Source organism: Gymnoscopelus microlampas (assembly GCF_963454915.1).
Source record: "Gymnoscopelus microlampas genome assembly, chromosome: 17".
Taxonomy (NCBI): domain Eukaryota; kingdom Metazoa; phylum Chordata; class Actinopteri; order Myctophiformes; family Myctophidae; genus Gymnoscopelus; species Gymnoscopelus microlampas.
Genome location: NC_139954.1, coordinates 39,464,348 through 39,483,410, shown reverse-complemented (window position 1 = coordinate 39,483,410; position 19,063 = coordinate 39,464,348).

Here is a 19,063-nt window from a genome sequence, read left to right as displayed (position 1 = left end):
ACCCACCCACCCCCACCTCCGACTCTCATTGGACGGTACTAGGAGTCTATCGAAGATATCCTATAGGCTCACATTTCAACACCAGACCAAGAGGCAGGCGGGGTCCATGGTTTGGAACCAGGCTATGTAGATCTACCATTTTTTTTTAAAATGTTTGCAAATCTTTGAATATATATATATATATATATATATATATATATATATATATATACATATATATATATATATGTGTGTGTGATTTAAAGCGAGGGTCCTTGACATGAAAAGGTTGGAGCACCACTGATATAGCAACATACTGTTAGGATTTAGAAAACATTGTTAGATATGTATTTGGCATGCGGACCCCCATCTCAAAATATGTTGTCCCAGGGACCCCCAGAATCACAGATCGGAGTTAAAATGTGCCGCGCTTTGAGCTTGTATATCTGCTATTTTCTTAATAGCCCTAAGAAATCTTATAAAATGACACCGATGCGTTCCCGGTCTTCATGGGTTAAGCTGTGCCAGCTATTATGTTATAGCCTGCTGTTATGGCGAACCGCACAGCTGCCACGGCCTTGTTATCCTCACCGTCGATCTAATGCAAAGGAACAAACTGGCTACATGCAGGTTGGAATTAAGGTAATGGGTCACTGCCAGTGACTCACTGGCATCCCCCTGGAAAGAAAAAAGCTAATTAGAATCCACTCCACAGTCAACAATCTGTCAACACTAAAGTCTTTCAGCACCCAAACTTTGTTAACTAGTTTATTGTGCTTAATTATAATTGTTTGGGTTTTTTTTCTGCCTTGTTTGGATTGTAGAGTAGTGCAGTAGGGGAGAGAGACGGGGAGTGACGTGCAACAACGGTTGTTGGGCTCAGGAATGGAACCCGCGACTCGCTGTCAGGCTATTAGAGCCTATATTTGGTATGCACCTTAACTACTAGCCTCGATCTCCAGGCTCCAGGTTCAAAAATAAGAGCCTGGACAGGCCTGTTGACCTTCCTGGAATAGGAAGTGTTTCATTTCCCCAACCAACACATTGGGTAGAGCCATATGAAATCCGTGTTAACGGAATCGCGGACGGAATCGCGGAAATGACCAATAAAAATGGAATTGGAATAAAACACGGAATATTGCAGAATTTGGAAAATAAAAAAAAATCGCGGTAAAATATTTTTTTTTACCGCACATTTTTACAAATCCACGGGACACCACCATTTTGCATGGCCACATCCTACTTTATAAACAGTAAAATCCACGTAGAAATAGTCTTATAAAGACGATAGAAACAATAATACATGGGCGACGCCATTTTGCGCATGCTCAGACCGAATTAGACCGAATTATTTTGGGAACATTTTTGCGTATAACACAACAAGGGCCATGTATGGACTGTTATATCTTGAACATTTATTCATTTCCACTTACCAGACACTTTTTTTATGGTAAAAATGAGCATAAAAAGCAAAATACAGAATTCAGAAATATTAAAATGGAAAAAACTGAATTTGGGAAAAAATAAAACGGAATTGGGAAAAAAATAAAACGGATTTCATATGGCTCTAACATTGGGGAGGAGGAGGGGCGCGGGGCGGGGGCTGACGGACAGATTGATGAACCAATGGGATCCGACAGAATCTTTCTCCGGAGATTTTGAACCCGACCCTCTAGACCAGATATGAGACACGCTAGGGCAGTCTACTTAACTACTGACTAGGCCATCTGCGCCCTTATTGTGTTTGATTTTTAAACTATTTTACCAATGAATGTGTTTTGCACACAAGTAAAAAAGGGGCCGGAAGTATTTGAAATTACAATTTCAATGGTATGGCACTGATAAAGTAAATAGAAAGGATTCAAGAAGTCCTTCTCCGTGATCAGGTTTATTGCCTGGGGGAAATTCTCTAACTAAACATTTATTACACAGGGATTATATACATTCAACTTACGCGAGCATCATTATCTTTGCATTCCATTTTCATTAAGTCTTGGAAGAAGCTTTGTGTTAATAGGTAGGTAGTAAGTTTTAAGTATACTCAACATAATGGTATTCATAGGGGTACACAACATCTTTAGTGAGTGAAGGTTATCCCTATATGTAGGTCAAGAGCATGTGACATTCATATGATACTAAAACATGTACGTATGCTTCAAATACATCATCCAAATAGGGAGACCAAGAGAAAACCCCAAACTAGACGCTTCTTTTGGACATGTTTTCATAGACCTGGTCGCGTGTTTCACTCACAGAATCTGGCAACACCGAAGCCAGCTCGGACCAAACCTTTACCCCCCTCTCTCCCCCCTCTTCACAACCCCACGGCTCTACCAGTCGGCCCAAAGACTGAACATTCTCGGTTTCTCTGAGTCGGGTCGATAGAGGTCCGAACCGACGGAACGACGCTATCCGACAACAATTTTTCGGCAGCAGATTCTTTCCAACGCTGTGGAGAGCTGCCTTTAGACATCAGACAATTTAGCAGCTGCTGATGGTGCCTTATTATATAAGCTGGTCCAGAAAGACAGAAAAAGAGAAGAAAAGAAATGTTAAAAGTTAAAAGTTGTTAAAATACCCCAGATGAGTTTTAATTTGCTGTGTTGTGGTTCAAATTTGATTGGAAAAAGAACTGAACAAAAGCCACGTCACAGCAGATTCATTTGATTTAGACAAATATTGGGCGATGACTCAACCTTGGCCGAGCGTCATGCTGAATTCAACACATGCTTGTGCAAACGATCTTTTTCCCTAAGTGAAATGCAGGGACGGTGTTGCCTCGGGGCTCCCGTTGAGCCGTAATGGTGTGCATCTCTGTTGATTTAATGATGAGGGAGGGGGCGGTGGGGCTACGCTGGAAAGGTTTTTTTTCATCCAACCTCCGCTGGGAATCCTCTCGGTTATGGCATTCAGCGACAAGGAATGATAACTTCTAAAGCCTCCCGTAATATGGCCTGTGTTATTCCATAATTTATGGGCGGCATAACTAACGCTGTCAGTTTCCAGACTGGTTAAGTATGGTGTGGTATAAATAACATGGGATCCGTGGAAATGTGGGGGGATCCACGGAATGCATTATGTGCAGCTTCTCCTCGCAGGCCCGTTCCGTGCTGTTAAAGGTTCAGTGGCCGGCTGAGCACCTCTTCTCGCAGAATAGCTCCAACCACGACGTATCGATCCGGCTTGCTTTAACGATTAGTGTCTTCGGCAATACAGTATGTGTGTGTGTGTGTGTGCAGGAACCCCCCCCCCCCCCCCCCCGAGGACTGGCTATCTGTCTCGTCATGTGGTGCCGATCCTGCTGTCACATACATCACATCTGCTCAAATAGTCTATTCGTTACCCATTCTGCGCACAAATGTCTGAATAACAAGATGGCAGCTCTCCAGCCACATTAATGACACTATTAGTGCCTCGCTAATGTATTTCAAGCCATAAAGAACTCATCTGCAATGGAGCTGGTGGACCCATTTCAATGCCAGCCACGTATCCCTCTCTCCACCCCTCCGCATCTCTCTCTCTCTCTCTCTCTCTCTCTCTCTCTGTCCCTCTATATATCTCTCGGAACGGATGGCTGGCTTCTGGGCTGGATCATCTATAAAAAGCCAATCCCAAATGTTTGTGGAGTGGGCCAGGGCACCGGCATGCCTCAGGGCAATGCACATGCTGCTCAACAGGAAGACAGAGGACATTTCAGCCAGTCACCACCGCTATTCATGGTCACCACCACCACCAACACCCAGTGTTGCCAGATTCCGTGAGAGAAACAAGCAACCAGGTCTAGAAAAAACAGCCCAAAAGAAGCGACTATATGGGCCACATGAGCACTTTAACATATACATCAGCCATTTGAGCCAATCGCGATGCGACGCGTTGTGAGCTTGTAGATCGGCTATTTTCAAATCAAATCTTGCGGGGGAAATTATAATAAGCAGATCTGGCAACCCTGCCACCGCCACTTTCTTGCTGATTCACCTTCATCCTCTTTGTCCTGATCCTGCACCTGCCATCAGGTATGTTTTGGCATATAGGGCACCATCAACTACCCCCAAATGAACCAATACCAGATGTTTGAGTCTAAAGGTTATTTCACACGGGAAGCGGCCGGCGCGCCTATGTAATTAATTTTCAATGAGAGGCGGGCGATTATTTTGGACGTGCGCGGAGAAGTTGAGGGGCGGCGAGGCAGGCGGGCACGGCCCCGTGAAATTCTCGCGCGCGTGCTCGTTTGTGCACACACACGCGCGGGCGGGCGGCAAGAGCTGGATTGTGGTGAGACTTTGTTTTCCCCGCACCGCGCAGGAGGACAAAACAACAAATGATCGCGGCGCGATCACCACTGATCCGAGCGGTAACGCCCGCGTGGACCGCTCCCCGTCTGTTACGACCTTTTAGACCGGTGGGATTTCTGAAATATGTGATTGTTAGAGGCATTTGGGGGTAAAAGTTGGGAACAAGGCCATTTTACATAATTCAAGGGTGCTGAATCAGAAAAACACTGTTCCCAAGCAAAATTCTTAGTGCTTAACCTCCTAATTTGCATATCAAAATGGCTGCCGATTTTGAAGTATTTCTTAAACAACTCTATAACAAAGCAAGCAAATCTGACAAATAAAGTGTATATATTTATGTTCTGAGGGTCATACAATGTGTGGAAGATATTTGTAATGTAATAAATGTAAATAAATGTAAATAAATATGCAAATTAGAGGCCACCATTACATAAAATCATGTACCGTAGTACTCAAACGGTGCAAAAGGTGCATCCCCCTTATTTTGTTTCTAATTATCTGTATTTTTGCCATCCTTAGGACATCTAAAATACATACTTTTTCCCCATGCTAAATGTTTAGTTTTTGACCTTCTAATCTGCATATCTGAATGGCTGCCAAATTGGCAAATTCGCACCTTTATCTTCAATAAGTCTGTGGCCAGGCAAGCAAAATTGACAAATGAAGTGTCTATATACAGTTTCTACAATGCGAGTAAAGAATTTGTAAGTAATATAATATGATAATATAATATAATATAATAATCAGCCTACTCCGAAATATGCAAAATAGCGGCCCCCATAACAGATAACGGTTTATTACTCTAAAGATACTGTATTGGCCATTGTTGAACGAAAGTCTAGACACATTACATTACATTACATTACATTACAGTCATTTAGCAGACGCTTTTATCCAAAGCGACTTACAATAAGTGCATTCAACATAGGTAGGGAACGAAACTACTAATCACCAGAGGTCGTAAGTGCATTTCCTGTAAAAACAAGCAACCAAGAGTATACCTAGCGCTAAGGTAAAAGTGCAATATATCAGCTATCTACTTTCATAAACACATGAGATAAAATAGCCAAATCAAATGAGCACGAGCTAATAGATCCAATACAACAATACAACAATAGTTCCTACAACTAGTTAACAACAAGTAGGCCAGGCAAAGAGGAAGGGTAGTGTTTCCTGAAGAAGGCAAGCTAGACACTAGACCACATTCATACAAGGAGGTTGATCATCACTCCGTTGCTGACATGCACACATGGCTGTGCATCGTAACCCAGATTTCCGGCATTTGCAACGACGTGTTGTGCATTGCTTATGGCATGCACATGAAATCATTTCTATAGGCTATACTAGCATGGAACAGGTTGGACTAGGCTAGAGTAGGTTGTACTAGGTTGTACCAGACTCTAATACTCTCTTTTAGGCTTTACTAGTCCCTTGTCAGCCCTGTAGATACTCAGACCATAGGGACTAACCACTGTGTACACAGGCCATAGCTTGTGTGTGCACGAGCAATAGTTTTGCATGAACCTTTGTAGACCATAGTACAGATCTGCCTTGTACAGCCTAATATAGCCTAGTACAGCCTAGCAAAGCCTACTAGAGATTAAAAAATCACACCCTGTGTGAAGGTAGCGGCGCCTTTGATACATTTTGTCATCGATATGTGTTTATAATGTGTTTATAGCCATGTGTCACGTGAAGCTTGACCAATCACTTTGTTGACGCACCTGACCAATCAGAACGTTGACGCACACGGACAAAGTCAGGTATGGAGCGGCTAGCGCCACTAAAAAGCCTATTAGAGACCAGTAGAGTCTAGTACAGTACAGCCTAGTACATCCAAGACTAGTCCAGCCTTTTGGGAGAACAGACTAGGGGAGGGTGGTATAGGCTATACTAGCATGGAACAGGCTGGACTAGGCTAGACTAGGTTGTACTAGGCTGTACTAGACTCTAATAGGCTCTATTAGGCTGTACTAGGCTCTTGTCCGCCCTGTAGATCCTCAACCCATAGGGACTAACCATTGTGTACACGGGCAATAGCTTGTGTGTGCACGAGAAATAGTTTTGCATGAACATTTGTAGGCCAAAGTAAAGTACTGCCTTCTATAGCCTAATAGAGCCCAGTAAAGCCTAGCAAAGGCTGCTAGAGCTGAAAGCAGACTATTAGAGCCCAGCAGAGACTAGTACAGTAAAACCTAGTACACCCAGGTCTAGCCTAGTCCAGCCTGGTGGGAGAACATAATAGGGGAGGGGGTACCAGGCTATGCTAGGACTGATAAGGCTGGACTAGGATAGATGAGGCTGTACTAGGCTGTACTAGACTCTAATAGGCTATATTAGGCTGTACTATGCTCTTGTCAGCCCTGTAGATCCTCAACCCATAGGGACTAACCACTGTGTATACGGGCAATAGCTTGTGTGTGCACGAGCAATAGTTTTGCATGAACCTTTGTAGACCATAGTACAGATCTGCCTTGCACAGCCTAATAGAGCCTAGTACAGCCTAGCACAGCCTACTAGAGCTTAAAACAGCCTATTATAGACCAGTAGAGTCTAGTATAGTACAGCCTAGTACACCCATGACTAGTCCAGCCTTTTGAGAGAACAGAATAGGGGAGGGGGTACAAGGCTATGGTAGGACTGATAAGGCTGGACTAGGATATGTTAGGCTGTACTAGGTGGTACCAGACTCTAATAGGCTCTATTAGTCTGTGCTAGGCTCTTGTCAGCCCTGTAGATCCTCAACCCATAGGGACTAACCACCGTGTACACGGGCAATAGCTTTTGTGTGCACAAGCAATAGTTTTGCATGAACCTTTGTAGACCATAGTACAGATCTGCCTTGCACAGCCTAATGGAGCCTAGCACAGCCTAGCACAGCCTACTAGAGCTTAAAACAGCCTATTATAGACCAGTAGAGTCTAGTATAGTACAGCCTAGTACACCCATGCCTAGTCCAGCCTTCTGGGAGAACAGAATAGGGGAGGGGGTACAAGGCTATGCTGGGACTGATAAGGCTGGACTAGGATAGATTAGGCTGTACTAGGCTGTACTAGACTCTAATAGGCTCTATTAGGCTGTGCTAGGCTCTTGTCAGCCCTGTAGATACTCAGACCATTGGGACTAACCACTGTGTACACGGGCAATAGCTTGTGTGTGCACGAGCAATAGTTTTGCATGAACCTTTGTAGACCATAGTACAGATCTGCCTTGTACAGCCTAATATAGCGTTGTACAGACCAGCACAGCCTACTGGAATTTAAAACAGTCTATTAGAGACCAGTAGAGTCTACAACAGTAAAGCCTAGTACACCCATAGCCTAGTCCAGCCTTTTGATGGAACAGACTAGGGGACGGCGATTTAGGCTATACTAGCATGGAACAGACTGGACTAGTTAAGACTAGGTTGTACTAGGCTCTATTAGGTTGTACTAGGCTGTACTAGTCCCTTGTCAGCCCTGTAGATACTCAGACCATTGGGATTAACCACTGTGTACACGGGCAATAGTTTGTGTGTGCACGACCAATAGTTTTTTTCCCTGTTGGCCATCTAAGTGTACCTTTAGCCATCCCCATCCCACTCTATATAGTTGTGTTGAAAGTAGTTTGTGTTCAGTTATAGTTCTGTGGCTCTAACTCCTCCTGGGGGTGAGTTATACAAGATAGAAATCCCCATGATAGCGTATTTATGGAACGTCACATTTATTTTTTGGTCATCAGGGGCCAAATGTACCAGGATTTTTACATGATCTAAATATTTATTTTAGATGTCCTAAGGATGGTACAAATACAGATAAGTAGAGATAAAATAAAATAAGGGGGATGCGGATGGATCACTTTAAGTACGAAACCGTTTTCTGTAATAGTGGCCTCTAATTTGCATATTTATTTACATTATTTACATTTATTTACATCTATTACATTATAAATACCTTCCACACATTGTCTGACCCTCAGAATATAAATATATAAACTTTATTTGTCAGATTTGATTGCTTTGTTATAGAGTTATTTAAGAAATACTTCAAAATCGGCAGCCATTTTGATATGCAAATTAGGAGGTTAAGCACTAAGAATTTTGCTTGGGAACAGTGTTTTTCTGATTCAGCACCCTTGAATTATGTAAAATGGCCTTGTTCCCAACTTTTACCCCCAAATGCCTCTAACCTCCTTATAGAAGGCCTTTTTTCTGAAATCCCTCCTGTCTATTTAGGCCATGCACCATTACTGATGTTTTGAGAGATATTTTGTAAATACAAATTTAAAGCATAAAAAAGAAAGACAAAGAGTGCAACATTTTGAAATCATTTTGAAACGCTTTGCTTGTAAGTTAAAATGTTCTCAAATAGAAACTTTAACAAAATCTAACAAATAATTACAAATGAACACAAATCAATATATTAAAAGAAAATGCTAATGAACAAGCAAACAAGTAAAAGTGAAATACACTTAAACTGAACTTTATTTTATTTACCACTTAAGCCCTATTAAGAAATCGTCAAAATTAGCTGATCTACAAGCTCTCAATGCGTTGCATCGCGATGCATTGTGAACTTTTAGATCTGCTATTTTTGAACATCTTCGAAATATTACAAATCGAGGCACATTGATTGCATGATGATTGCAGATACCGATGTCATAGAAAAAGTCCAATAATGGCCGAAATACTGCATACAGCATATTGGCCACACCAATGTATATATATATATTGGTCGGGCTCTTGTATGAAGGCATCCCAGCCTTAAGATTCTAGATAATGTTTGTTTTTGTTTTTTTCACCGTTTGATTCAAATTGCTTCTGAGGTTTGGTTATACATCAAAATGATTTTTATTGTATTTTTGTTTTGTTTTGCTACGTTTTTTTCTTCATTCAATTTGTTCAGATAGATAGTGGCTCTCAATCGTTGCCTGAGTGTGATTATGAAGATGGGGATTCAGTGCACAGTCTCTAGTCTGTGCAGGCAGAGAGATGAATACAGTCCGACTGCACTGCTTGCTTCCCCTCAAGGTACCACGGCGGGGTACAAATGACATTATAGGCACTGCAGTGTTTCAGAAAATGAGCGCTTTTTTAGGGCACGGTCCGTTTGAGGGCTTGCAGTCATATTTCAGACATGCCGAACACGTAGAGGGGCACAAATTTGCTTTTATCTACATTGTGACATTTGTGAAATATTGAGCGGTTTGCGGCTCAGAGTCTCGTGCTGCATGGGGAAAATGGCACATTTGTATGCCTGCGGGCCCTGGCCATTAAGTATAAATAGACAGTCATTTATGCTTGAGATGGGTAGTGTGTGTGTCTGATGTTTATTATACACGTCATCGACAAGGATAGGAATGTAAGCAAAGGAATATATGGGTATTCATTCAACATGCGCGTGGCATCTCCGAGTTCCTTCAATCGATATAATTATTATAGCTCTGCTATACTGCGTGCAATTTGTTTTTTCCCCTCCTTTGGTTTTCATGTTATCACGCCAGTTCTATGGTTTTACTTTATACGCGTCTATAAAAGGATGCTGTCAGTGATGTACAGTAATGCTCCGCAGACTGAAAAACCACAAACATAGTCCCTCATTAGAGACTGTGATCATTCACTGGCATGCATGCATAGCTGGTGATCATACAGGCAAAAGGCACCGAAGGTGATGCGCGTGGCAATTCAATTTGCTATGAATATTTGATCAAGAGGGCTTTGTTTTCCCTCTCGGTTAACCTTCCGCGCCTCGCTGCACAATTTTGCTCTATTTGGCTTTTGCTTACTCGCACTTCCTTTGATTTCAAATTCTATACCTGTAGAGGAATGCACTTAGTAAAGAACACATTTTGTTTGATGCCCGGGACTGACTAACTATATAGGCCCACTTAGCCAAAAGAAAGGACTGCAGCCTCCTTATGATACAGTAGCTGTGAAAGTGTCATAACATAACATAACTGCAACACGTGCACAAAAAACAGTGGTGTGAAGTAACTAAGTACATTTACTCAAGTAGGCCTACTGTACTTAAGTAAAATTTTGAGGTACTTTTACTTCTACTCCACTACAGTTATTTGAAAACTTTAGTTACTAGTTACTTTGCAGATTTTGATTATTATTACAAAACATACATTACCCACTTGCCCTATATGCCCTATACACATTTTGGCCATTTGAAAATAGCAGATCTACAAGCTCACAATGCGTCACGATGCGACACATTGTGAGCTTGTAGATCTGCTATTTTCAAAAGATTTTTATACATTTGAAAACTTGTGAAATGGGACATTCTGCACAATGAGTACTTTCTACTTTTGGTACTTTAAGTACATTCTGATACGAATACTTTTGTTCTCTTACTGAAGTCAATTTTAAATTCCAGACTTTTACTTGTAACAGAGTTTTTTTTACATTGCAGTATTGATACTTTTACTTAAGTAAAACATGTGACTACTTTTTCCACCACTGACAAACACCCACTAAAACATTCTAAACCATGTACCATGGTACTGAAATACCGCACAGGAACATGTCTTTGTATTTACTGTCTGATTGCATACTGCTGTGTCAACATGTAGCACCTTTAACTATGGTGTACTTGCCATGTGCTCTGAAGAGCAGACACATTATGGGGGAAAAAAAGGAGAAGCCTCCCTTTTTCAGCCTCTTATACAACCTTTAACAGCTGAGAGCCCAACAAAAGCTTTAAGCCGCTTTCCACGGGTCTGACACCCTCGCGTCTGCGTAGAACAGACAGGCACTTATAAGGACATCAGTCTCTCCAGCTTAAGCTCTGCACAGAGATTCCCCTCCAGCCACTTTTCCTTTTTATCTCACCTCTCTTTGTCCCTCCGGAGACTTACGAGGGCTAAAGCTATTCCCTGTCACTGTCGTCTGTCCCGTTTTTTTGACATCTAAATCTCAGGAGTCAGAACATTATGCCACGGAGTGGCTACGCCGCGCAAAACCGCGGGCCTTTCACCGTGTCTTCAATGTTTCGGCAGATACAGGATATACGCCATGCGTCGCCTTTGTTACTGATTGGTTCAATAATGCTCAGTGGAATTACTGTTTACCCATTAAGACCTATAGCCTCGCGTAGCCAGACTATATCACTGCGTGGATATGAGTCTGGTGCTTCTATGAGGAAGGTTTTTTTTCCCCAAGGGGAGGGATTAAAACAATGGTTCTAGACGCAATTGGTTAGACCTACAACCAACTACCAATAACAGTCTCCCATATTTGAATACTGGGCCCTGATTGGTCACCCCAGGCTTCGGGAGCAGGAAATGGATTCACAACGGAGCGGAGCCAGACCCAAATCGCAGAGGGCAATATTTTTTTGCAATGGCAGATTTGTCTGGTCCCAGGCTAATTAAGACCGGGAACACATCTGTGTAGCCACTTAAACCATTAGTTTATACGTTGGCTATTCAAAAATAGCAGATATACAAGCTCATAGTGCGGAAAAATCTTGAACATTTGTGCAAATCTTTATATATTTCTTAAAGCGAACATTTGTAACTCAAATCTTTGCTTCTGGGGGTCCCTGGAACAAAATATTTTGAGATGGGGGTCCGCGACCAAATACATACAATTTTGGGGGTCCTTGACATGAAAAAGTTGTGAGCACCACTGATATAGTAACACACGTTTTTCAGAAAACTGTTAGGATTTAGAAGACGTTTTGTAGAATCGGCCTCAGGTCTTAATGGGTTAATGCAGGGGTCTTCAACGTTTTCAGGCCAAGGACCCCCTAGCTGAGAGAGAGATGAAGCAGGGACCCTCTATATTGTATAAAATTGTGTTTACGATAAACCTTTGCTGCTCTTAAAAATAGCCGATCTACAAGCTCACAACGCCTCGCATTGTGAGCTTGTAGATCTGCTATTTTTGGCTAAAGTTCTCCTCAGAAAAGGGATGCTAGGGTTCAAGTGGTTAATGTAAAAAAAAAAATCATATCACACAAATATTTGGCAGACCCCCTGTAGTAACTCTGAGGACCCCCTAGGTGTCCCGGACCCCCTGTTGAAGACCCCTGGGTTAATGTATCATGGTAATTGGAGTACAGATCTGGCTGTGTCTCGGCGTGCAATGTTTTTATTTGCAGTAGTGTAGCTGTGTGGTTCAAGGCCTGGATCCTCAACTCTATCACAGATTGTGCATGCGGAATGCGAGAGGACTCTTATCACTATGCCAGCTGCAGGGCTCTGATAAGGGCATAAAAATAAACTCGCGATGAGGAGACATACCTCACGGCGTTGACAAAAGTGTATATGCATACCGCATATGTATTTTATATTTTTAATACGTCTTCATTGAGCTGCTTGTTTTTTGTCAGTCTTTATACAGTAGACGGCCCTAACTAGACCACAATAAGTGAACTCTCGGGCGGCGCAGGGGTTAAAGTACCTGTCCTCCGCCACCGTAGTATAGTCTATATAGGGGCTCAAATCCGCCGAGGTGCATCTGGCTTGGCTGAACATCTGTTCGAACACGTAATGGCTGTGTTTCGGGGATGGCAGCCAAGGCGAGGAGGGCGATCTTTGTCACTGCACTATAGCGACTTCCTATACGGGGCTGGGGGTGGGTGGCGCCGGTCAGCGGGGGGGTTTCTGAACGGGCAGGAGTATATAGGGCGGCGGAGGCGCTATATGTTCTCCCGGTGGGGGCTCGTCACTGACAGGTGCGCAGTAGGATACAATAGAGGTGTCAACGCGGAAATGTGTGGGGAGGGTTAATTGGCATAACTATTACATTGTGAGAAAAAAGGGTAAAAATAATTGGCTACTCTCAGTATGTATAAAAAAAAAAAGAACGCTAGTGAACTCCCTGGCAACATTTCAAGGCATTCCCTGTAGTGCACAGTAGGCTCTCTATATGCACAGCCTGACATGAATCCCAACCTGCCTATCCTGTTAAATCTTTGCACACTGAAAGAAATAATGAGAGTATAGCCAGTGTTTCTGTGTTTTGTTTTGTTTTGCTTTGTTTCTTCTTTTTTTTGCCAGGGCATCTGGGCGAGGCAGGTCAGCGGTCCAAGCGGACAATAAATGGATGCATTGTCCATTCTAAAACAATATCCATAATAAGGAAGGATTTAACCCTAGAACACTAAACGTTGAATGTTATCACACCATCACTAACGTTGGGTATGTTTTACCCAATATAATATATTCCATAAAAGAAAAAATATTTACATTTTAATATTTAAGTACAACAATACATGGCAAATTGAGTGTTTCAATGTAAAATATAGGGAAAAAAAGAAAAACATCATCGGGGGGCCCTATCAAAAAGCAATAGCAAAAGCACAAACTCTATGTCAACACGCACGCACGCACACGCACACGCACACGCACACGCACGCACACACACACACAAAAACACTATTATTTGAATTATTAAAAATGATAATGAATTATCTTTTCAAATAATTAAGTGGTTAACCGTACTATGTCTATGTTCTTCGATGTATGCCAGCTTGTGAAATAGACACTGATTGTGTGTTGCTGTTTTCAGTCAGTGTCAATCCCTTTTAATTGAAGTTGGAGCATCAACAGTTAAAGCACCAGGCCAAACCTCCCCATACAGCACAACAGAATGCAAATAATAAACAGCCAATTTGTTAATATTCCAAAGGACAGATGCAGCCCGGACACATTTCTCTGGAATTCTTGTATTCTGAATCCAAAGAGCTTAGCCAGCACAATTTATTGTGTAACCAGACCCTAAAGTGATTAAACTGTAACAGAAGTTTTACAGGGAATCACAGCCTAAAAACTATTTTGCTTGCCATAGCATCCACAAGCAAGCCAGGATAATGAAAAGCTGTTAAAACTGCTTTTATGTTTAGCAGTTTATGGGCTTTTTGTGATTTAGTGACACAATTTTACATATTTATCTCTCCATTATCACAACCCAGTGCCTGTCATGGCGCCAAGGGTCATATTAGAATGTTTGCCTGGGTGTTAGCAGCAAAGTGTTGGCGCCTGCAGAGCTACAAGCATAGATGTAGAGTTGTTCAGAGACAGACAAGAATGCTAATTTCCAATGGATTGCTTTTGGACAGGCTTTTTGATTAAGATGCATGATTGCAAAAAATGCAGTGATATTGTGAAATTCATACTCTCTAATTTAGTCTCTCACATGCAAGACAGTACAATCTGGAGTGTTGATTTCACTCTGAAAAAGTGTAAAAAAAACGTACCCAATACCCATACATTAACCTTCAGGATTGGCTGTTGTAAGACTAGAGTAAAATTTCGACATCATTCACTGAGGATGTATTCAAATTAAATTGCGGTACATTGTACTTTTGAAGGACATGATAAACTTAAGGACATATTTATTGTCTGTTTGTACAACAAAAAAAACAATGTTACACTCACCAGCCAAAAGGTTGTTTTGTAAGGCTGGAGGTTTATTATTTGTCTGGTTGTCAGCACAGCCTTTGTAGCCACAAAACAATTATTGCCTTTTTTGTCATTGTCACTATATAATGATTGTATTTGCATTATAGTAAACTATACTGAATTGTCAGAGGGAAGACAATGTTTCTGTTTGTCACAGCACAGGCTGGTGTTTCCTTATCTTTACCATGCCCATTTGCTTCAGTCTCGAGTGTCTTTCTTCTCAGCTTTCTTTCATTTCCACAGTGACCTCAAATTGCCACAAGATTATCTCTTTTCATTTTCTCAGTATTTTTTTTTTCTTCCTTTAATCATTATTTCCCCTACCGAGAGCATGATAATAACGTTTTTACTCACGCAATGGCAGCACTGTCACAGCCCTCCCCACCCCAGGATTTAAGCTGACCTCACTATAGTTTATAGACCCCCCGTCACCGCTATAGGCCGCCATAAACATCACACAGCTGTGTTGTCACTCTGCCCGCCCGCATTATCCTGTATTCTGGTCCTCACACACCTTTGTCCTTCTCCTCTGTCATCATGGCTGATTAGAACTCTTTGGTACCGCGCTGGCCCGAGCCTGTCATTCATCTCATCGCAGGAGACAAACCAGTGATTTCCCCAGCGGTATCACGCAGCCCGGGACAATGCTCTACATAACTACTTCTCAGGTGGATCAATTGCAGGGAATGATCAGCGAGAAACATGAAACTGTTCTCCAGAGGCTATAGCGAAGCTGTAGGCAAGGCGGGCGGCGGGTCTCATCGGCTGTGTGGTCCCCGTCCGACGCAGCAGAATGAACGAATCCAAATGAATGGATCCTTTTGTATTTCAATACGTTCTGAGTAAATTTTTTTTTTTGTCCACCTTTATCCCTCCCAGTCGGAGGATATGCTACTTACTACACCCGCGTATGTTGTTGATGGTGAACTGACATGGGGATAAAAAACGATGTTTTAATCTCAGGCAGTCAATGTGTTAAGCTGTTAACTTTTTAACATCATTTTATTTGAATGCTTACTTAATCAGCATTTCAGTTTTTAACTTGGTTTTGATGTTGATGCAGCCCAAACAGGCGGATTAATAAACTAGAATCAGGAGACCTGGTACTGCTAGACCCCTAGTGGTTGAAATCTGAATGGCCAGACTTCGCATGACGTGTGTATCTGTCTGTGTATCTGTCTTCCCATTTATGCCATATATGGAGAAAAGAGGGACAAAAGAGGAAAAGAGGGACAAAAGAGGGATCCGTCTGTCTGTCTTTGTATCTGTCTTTCCATTTATGCCATATATGGAAAAAAGAGGAACAAAAGAGGGACGAAAGAGGGACAGACAAAGCCTCATGTAGGCCGACCCTCTGGGTCTGGCAAAAAATAGTGGAGATAACAGTAGTGTGTTTGCTTTAGCGAGCCCACATATAAGCATACATACTGTACATTTGTCATGCATTTTAAGCTGAGAATGTATGAAAATCTGGCAAAAACGTTGAAGCCAGTGGTAGTTGATCCAACCATTGACCCAAAGAAGATCTGGAGATTTGAACATATCATTCTTCTCCATCATATTATACGGTCATACTAATATCCATTTTCTATATTGAAAATGGTTTCGAGATATAATCTGTGTATTCATCATCATCATCATCATCGTCGTCATCATTATAGTCAACACAGTTGACAGTTTCACATAAACTTCTAAATCCTCCTCTTCACTCTGAATTACTTTTTGTAGCTTGCACATTTCTGTGCACTTTTGTTTGTTTGTTTAAGAAAAACTCATCTAAAGACCAAATTATTGATGGAAATAGTCACTGTCATTGTTCCATATCATTGTTCCATATCAGTATTGTTTTATAACCAATATTATAGTTTGTTTTTTAAATGATTCTAAATGATTGTTTGTCTATATTGTGGGTCATTGGTGCCTGCCTGGCGGCTGGCCCCCCACTGCACACACTTCAAATCGCTGCTTACTGTGGCTTAGCTCACGAAAGCATCCGTCTCATAAATAGAGCATGAAACTCTCAGCCTCTCCGTCGGTTCTGAGGGATTCTTTAATAGCTCATAATCGGTGGTCGCTGATGTCTGGCAGACTGGAAGACAGTTCTGCCGGAATGATATCCCGATCTTGACAGCTGGCTAATATGGGGTATATTTGACGAGGAAACTGACTGGTTGATAAGAAAATGAAAAATAAAAATCAAGTGCCGTCCATTAAATGGGTTTGTCGGGCATGTTAGAATTATTCTCTGCTCAGCTCCTGCTCCTAAGGTGCAAGGAACTCACTCATTAACTAATACTGTCATTTCCATGTCCTGATATCTGCGATCCCACAACCCTGCCGACGCATGCAAATAGGAGGGGAACACTCTAGAGCCTGGTTTGAATCCCGCCACTGAATGAAACCTGTGAAGGCCATATATATGGCACACGGACCATACAAATGTCAAAACAATCAGTAACCATACATGATGACAGCGCATCACATGACATAAGCATATAAAACATAATAAAATGCAACAATCTGCTACGCTAAAATCTAAAGACACAAAACCAGTTCGAGATCGGATTCAGACGATGTGATCAGAGCTTGTGCATGTGATCCGCTTGAGCAGCTGAACACTGCATGGCACAAAGGTTGTGATGCCTTCTTTACCCTGCATCCAGCGTTGCCAGATCTGCTTATTATAATTTGCCCGCAAGATGCGACGCGTTGTGAGCTTGTAGATCTGCTATTTTCAAATAGCTGAGGTACATGTTAAAGTGCTCATGTGGCCCATTGTCGCTTCTTTTGGGCTGGTTTTCCTAGACCTGGTTGCTTGTTTCTCTCACAGAATCTGGCAACGCTGCCTGCATCATGGCATGGGCATGCTATACCTTCACCTTGAAGGTAAAAAGTGCCTATTCAGACCATAGAATAGCAACAATATAACACAACAATACACATCAGCAAACAACACACAACAGCAGCAACACAACAATACACATCAGCAAACAACAACATACAACAACAACAACAACAACAGCAGAAACAACACAATAGCAACACAGCAGCACACTCTCATACATGCAGGTACACTTTCCTACCTTTAGCAGGTTCTCTTGTACTTGTTTCTCTGACAGATCCTCAATGACGCTGATAGATAGAATCCTTAATCCACTGGGTCTCAACGTACGGGTCCATTTGGTTCCATTTGTACACTCTCAGAAAATAAACAAAAACAGTAGGTACCAGAGATTAAAAAAGAACATGGTGACTCTGGTAGGAAACTCAAAGAGTCTCCATTGAGTCATCAATTTATTGGTTTAGGATTAGAAATGCGACAAAAAACAAAACAAAATCTCCATGAATTCAATGCTTCATGGGGTGGAGTAAAAGTCATTTTGGGGGTGAACTATTCCTTTAAGAGAATAATAATAAATATACTTTTAATTTAACATTTCAAATGAAGCCTCCATGGTTCATATGAGGTCTTCCTCACAGGAAAGTGTTTTAAAATGGCCGCCATGCTCCTTCCTGTTGGGAGTATAGTCACATGATCAGTGACATCATCACATGACTCACCTTTTTTTTCTTTTTACTTAGGTAAAAGTAGTAATACCACATGTGTAAAAATACAAGTAAAAGTCCAGTATTCACAATTTTACTTGAGTAAAATTACGGTGTCGTAGATCTGCTATTTTCGAATAGCCAAAGTATGGGGCGGAAGCGGTTACTGTATGTTTTGTACTAATAATCTAAATCTGCAAAGTAACTATTAACTAAAGCTGTCAAATAGTGGGTCTGCTAGGACAATTCATGGTGAATTGACCAGCTCATCTGCAAATGCAGCAGGCTTTTTAACCCTAGAACACTGAACATGGGTGAATTTCACCCGAACAATTTTAATAATGTGATTTTCATAATGTTGCTGATGCCTGAGGTGGGCGGGTCCTTGGGTACCTTCAGGATGCTCACTGAGGTCATAGAACCATCCCTGTTTTTTTCTACAGGCAGGTCTTCGGGGGATTTTCGCCCAACATCAGTGATAGAGGGTAAAAAAAAAATCCATACTCCCACAATGGTCAGTTGCTGCAATTAGACTCATTCACTGGACAAGGCTCACATGTCCCAGGAATGGGCCGACCAAAGGAGAAGTTCCCAACACCATTTTTTTTAGGAATATTTGTTTAACAATGGCCACATTTTTTTATAGGGTTTTTCGTTTTTTGTGCAAAATTTCATATTGAAATATTAAATTAATTTGTCATGTATTGTTGTACTTTAATTATTTTGCTGAGAAATATTTTTTATGGAATTTATTACATCGGATGAAATATACCCAACGTCAGTTGATGGTGTGACTATTTTCATCGTTAGTGTTCTATAGAACGCTACACCAGCCGTTCCTAGGAGCGACTGCT